The 5883-nt window shown below is 48.0% G+C and overlaps 1 pseudogene; it reads left to right on the top strand.

The window, feature by feature from the left end:
* Positions 1-895: 895 nt before the first annotated feature.
* On the top strand, positions 896-4820 carry LOC109785726 (protein NRT1/ PTR FAMILY 8.3-like; annotated as a pseudogene).
* The last annotated feature ends 1063 nt before the right edge of the window (positions 4821-5883 follow it).

Raw genomic sequence — 5883 nt, forward strand, 5'->3', positions numbered from 1 at the left:
AATGAACATGGCACCTTTTACATTTTCTTATTCTTAGGGACAAGAAATCTTCTACTCTTAGCATCTCTTCAGACCAAAGCCGTGCTTGATCCCCAGCCGCCTAATCAGGCACTTTCTCTATCCCAAAAAGTAAGTGTCTCAACCCTAGTACAACTTTATACTAAAATTAATATAAAATTAAAAACTTATTTTGAGACGAAGGGAGTATTATCGAGGCTGCATCAAATGATAGGGACAATGGGTAGGACAGACTCACCAAAGTAATTTCACCTCTTTTGTTAATCACTCCCTAGGTACTTCCCAGTTTAGAGGGTGGTTTAATGATTTTTATGAGTGTGGTTCAGCCTTCATATCTCTTATTAATGCAAATACAGGAGGCAATAGTGGGCAGAAAAGAGTTGGCTGCGTACTGCAGGTGGGAACGTCTTGTGGACCCCAGCCATAGATATCGCCATCCCTCCACGTTCCAAATTTTCGTCGCATCTCTTTATTTTAACCATCCTCGGGCACAATCAATCGTCTCAGTAGGTGGTTCATCAGGCCGCCACCAGTGCCATTGAATGTCTTTGCAACTGTCTGTGTCTGCTCCATGTGATTTCAGAAGTTCAGAAATGCCAGATCCACATATACTACTTCGTCTCTGTATCAAAATGTAAGACGTTTTTTAACACTGTTAAATTTTTATAGAGAGAATCATACTAGTTCAGCCACTAGAAAATGCAGCCACAGCACACGCTCTCCCTCAATTTGGAATGAAGGTGCCACCTTCTTTATATCTTAGTGATAAGCAACCTACGACTCTTCAGACCAAAAATATACAAGAGCACATGCAGGTAACTTTTAGGTGCTGAGCTCCTTTCCTTAACCCTCCTTCCGCTCCATCTTGGAAGCAGCCATGGAAGCAGCAGCTGACGAGGAGAGGCCCCTGCTTCATCTCCAACCGTATAATCAGGTATTTTCTTCTCTCCATATCTCGATGACTGCATCATATGAGAAGGCAGACAAAACGTCAGGTAAAATCACCAGAGTAATTTCAGTCAGCACGCGTAATTCTTCAGTTCTTGTCGGTCCTCCGCGAGTGATTTATTACAGTTCCAAATTTCCAAACTGGGTATCTTGGTACTGCGCTGTAGGATGCAGGCTCGGAATACGCCGGCGACGGATCTGTTGACATCAACAATCAGCCTGCTCTGAAGCGCAGCACAGGCAATTGGAGGGCGTGCTACATGATTATAGGTGCCATACAACAGCAATTCACTACTGCAAACTGCTCCTGTTTTCCTCTTCGTCTTCTCTTATTAGTTATTACTGGCTGACCACTTGAACACATACATCTCAGGCGTCGAGTTCTGCGAATGCGTCGCCTTCTTCGCAATCGTGACCAACTTGGTGACCTACCTCACCACCGTGCTCCATGAAAGCAAGGTCGCCGCTGCGCGGGATGTCTCTGCTTGGGTCGGCGCATGCTTCCTCGCACCACTTATTGGGGCCTTCATGGCTGATGCATATCTGGGAAGATATTGGACAATGGTTGTTTCCCTTCCGGTCTACACCATCGTAAGTACAGTGCAGTTAACCGACCAGATCCTTATGATAATTGCAACCCTGAACGTTGCCACTTTGACAGGGAATGCTCGTGCTGGCAGTTGCAGCATCAGTCCCGACATCCTACTACCATGGTGATGTTCATCATGCTGTAGTGGTGTACCTAGGACTCTATCCTGCTGCACTTGGAACCGGTGGCATCAAACCCTGCGCGTCAGCCTTCGGAACCTTAGAAGGCATCGCCATGGAGAAGCTTCAGACCTCTATCCGCTATCTCCGGGGGAAATCCTAGATCAGTAGATCGGATGACGGCAGCGCATTGGTGTCGTTTCCTCCTTGGGGGCGTCATTCTTGGAGGCGTACACGGGATCGAGTGACCAGTGGGCGGATTTTTTGGTGGGGCGGTGCTTCATCCTACACATTGATGACGGCGGATCTCGGCGGTATGGCGCAGTGGAGACTCGGCGCCCAATGCGCGGTGATGGACTCGCGCAGGAGGAGGTAGTTGTCCGGCGTCATGGTGGCGTCGATGGCAGAGTGGCCTGACAAGGTAAAAGCCCCAATATCTGCTCTGAAGACGGACATGTGGAAGATGGCGGCGACGACACTTGTGAATGCGTCAGACCAGTTTAATGATAGGCTTAGGTTTAGGTGAGTCGGCTGGGGCTTCTGGCTTTTGATGATAGGCTTAGGTGAGTCGTCTGGGTATTTGGCCCAGCTAGCACCCCTTCATCATATGGATAGGAGTAGTGGCATATGTAGCCAAGATGGCGGATTCAGGCATATTGTTGTAATACTTTGTAATCCTCGAGAATAATTAATAAAGTGGTTGCATGCATCTCCCAGATGTAGAGGCCGGGGTCATCCTCCTTTTAAAAAAAAAAAGCCTTCGGCGCCGACCAATTTGACAGCGGGGACCCGACGGAGCTGGAGAAGAAGGGCTCCTTCTTCAACTGGTACTACTTCAGCTCAATCTCGGCTCCCTTCTGTCCAGCACACTGCTTGTTTGGCTCCAGAGTGCTCATGACCTTGGGCCTAGCAGTATTTGTTGGTGGCTCAGTTTCGCAATCCCAATGGTGCTCATGACCTTGGGCCTAGCAGTATTTGTTGGTGGCTCCAGAGTGTACAGGTTCAGGAAACTGAGAGCAAGCCCATTCACTAGTATCTGTCAGGTGCTCGTTGCGGCCGTCAGGAAGTGGCGTGTGCAACTGCCCGACGATGTCTCACTCTTATACGAGCTGACCACTTCGTCATCATCAGCTGAATCAAGACACAAAATTCAGCATACAAATCAATTCAGGTACTCCAATTATTGCACTACTCAAGTCAACCTACTATAGTCTAAAATAGACATTTAAAAACAAATCATTTGCATTGAGCTATGGAATCTCTTGATCCAAGACAACAATTCATCTGTGACATCTTCTTTGCAAGCACAAAAGATATCCGAAAATTTGCTACAAAACAATATATAGAAACTGCATCTATGAGTAAACTTATAACTGCGAGAGCTTGCCTCTTATATATAAGTTATTAATTATGTGATTGCATTCTTCAGGTTTCTAGACAAGGCTGCCACGTTAGACAAGACATGCACGACGTTGCCGATGTGTTCATGGAGTCTCTGCACAGTGACCCAAGTTGAGGAGCTGAAGATACTGCTACGGATGTTCCCCGTCTGGGCGTCGTTCGTGATCTTCTATGCGGTCGCTGGGCAGACCGCATCGACGTTTATCGAGCAGGGAATGGTCATGGACAACCATGTCGGCCGATTCGCAATCCCACCTGCCTCCCTCTCCATTGTCAGCGTATTAAGCGTCCTTATCGGGGTTTTCATCTACGAATCCGTGCTAGCTAGTGCCACTCGCGCGGCGTTGTACTGGCAAGGCGAAGGGCTTCTCGCAGACGCAGCGCCTTGGAATCGGCTTTGCGCTGTCCATGCTGACCATGGTCTACTCGGCAATGCTCGAGATGAAGAGGCTGGCGATGGCACAAGCCAGCAGCCTGGCAGACCAGAATGTGCCAGTGCCAGTGAGCATTCTGTGGCAAGTGCCTGCATATGTAATGCATGGTGCAGCTGGGGTTTTCGCAGGAATCGGCATGACGGAGTTCTTCTACGACGAGGCCCCTTACACCATGAAGAGCCTTTGTGCAGCATTCTCACAGCTTGCAGTTGCGTCCGCGGCTTACTTCAACGTGCTCGTATTTAGTGTTGTTGCGGTGGCCACGACGCACGGTGATGCGCCTGGGTGGATCCCGGATAATCTGAATGAAGGGCATTTGGACTATTTCTTCTGGATGATGGCTGCTCTTAGCTTACTGAACTTGGCCCAGTTTGTGCACTACTCCATGAGGTATAGAGAGAAGACAACTTCTTGACACAAAATGGTGGACAATGGGCAGAGGATTAAAGACTTACGCATCAGACCAGAACAAAGAAGGCTTCTATGCAGTTTCTGTGGACGGCACACAACCCTTAGATTCAATCTGTGAAAGCTTCAAGAAGTTTTGCCCGCTGGATAAAAAAACAGAAGAAAATATCAGATTCAGAAGATGGTGACATGGCATATGACTTGGCGTTGACTAGGCTGTTGACTAGTCAAAAGTAGTCAAAAACCACTCCAAGGTTGTCTTTTGTCTGGTTTTGAAAGTTGGGGTTGTATATTAGACGGTTTCGTAGTTCATGGTTGTTTTTTAGAGTTTGGTGACAGTTCGAGGTTGTAATATGGACTTATCTCTTTTAAAAACAGACTTCTCAACGCAAATCAAGATACTATAAGTACAAGAGTGGTAGTTTCTGTAGCTGAGGCCGACCATTATCTAAAAAGCGGGCTTCTTAACACGAACCAAGGAACTTTTACTTCACAATCCAATGATCTGACACGATCATGAACATGGGTCTTCTCTAAGAATTTCAACTGAACTGCAATCAGGTTTCTTAATGCAAGAATGCAAAACAAGGGACATTCAGTTCACAATTCTATGATCTGATACAATTACAAGCATGGCTCTGTTATAAGCATTTCAACTCAACTTCGCTAGAAATTCACCAAAGATATACCACGCATACCTTGGTTTTTAGGCGCTCTTTCTCCATGACATCCTTGTTTGTACTTCTCTTTGTGGAAGTCTACGATCTTGCAAACAGGAGGATCTGATTTTCGGTGGACCTACGCTATCGACACAATAACCATGAGAAATGTGCATGCCAACACTTTTGTGCAACTGAAGAAGGATACAAAAACGCAACACTCGTACGCAACTGATGAAAAATAAAAAAATGCGGTAGTACCTCAACCAAGTCTAAGTCTAAGGAGCAGACCACGAGCAGCTTCCATGGCGTCGTACTGGTCGCTGACACCTCCTTCCTAGATAGATGAGACCATGGTGAGAGAGAGCAGAGAACTCCATGGAAGACATTGTGCTCACAGTTATTTCTTGCTAGTTTAATATATGCTAGCAACTATTTTCATAGATACAAATAAATATATGAAGTGTTGCTGCCAGGGACTGACAACTTGTTCATATATCATAAACAGCACACAGTGGTTAATGTAGAAGGCTAGCTTATCACTAATATTTTTCACTTTAAGAAGATGAAAAGCTAAACGAAGGCTGACAGATTGATGTGGAAATTTACAGGAGAAGCATTGTTTGCCGCATACATGGCTGGACTAATTTGCAGATGCATACATATGAGGTAGCTATGATAGAGCGCTCCTCTCCTCTCTAAGAGCATCTCTAGCAGACTCCGTATGTTGCCGACCCGCAAAATGCGTATACAGCTCGCTGAAAAACGGTTTTGTGGGTCGACGCGCGCTGCGGCCGAGCAGACCCCGCGTAGCCGACCCGTAAAACAGCATATTCTGCTGGAGAGGATGAAGGCGCCGCCCTTTTCGTAGGTACCTTCTTGTGCTTCACGCCTGAAACCTTGCCCATCTTCTCTGGCAACAGTGGCACCGGGCGCGCGTGCCTTCCTGGCGGGGCCAGCCAGATTTCGGCCCTGCACAACCACGTTGCCCTGCCGCTTGCGGGCAGGCTCGGTGGTGCCTTGAGCGACGGCGGGGATGACATGGCTAGCGACAAGATCTGCCGGAGGGGATTGCGCGTGCATGACATCCACGGTGATGGGGGACGGCTGGGAGGCTTCCATGGCAGTGGAGAAGGGCCAGTGAAAATGGGCCGGAGAGGGCGGAGGCCGAGCAAGGGCGGCCAAGGGGGTGGGCAGTCGGAACGGCCGCGTGGAAGTTTCCCTCGCGCCAAATCTCATTGCGGATAGGGGGCGAGCTCGGGTTGGCCTCCCAACCCGTGAATCTAAAGGTTGAGGGAGAACTTCTG

Source organism: Aegilops tauschii, chromosome 7, assembly GCF_002575655.3.
Source record: "Aegilops tauschii subsp. strangulata cultivar AL8/78 chromosome 7, Aet v6.0, whole genome shotgun sequence".
Taxonomy (NCBI): domain Eukaryota; kingdom Viridiplantae; phylum Streptophyta; class Magnoliopsida; order Poales; family Poaceae; genus Aegilops; species Aegilops tauschii.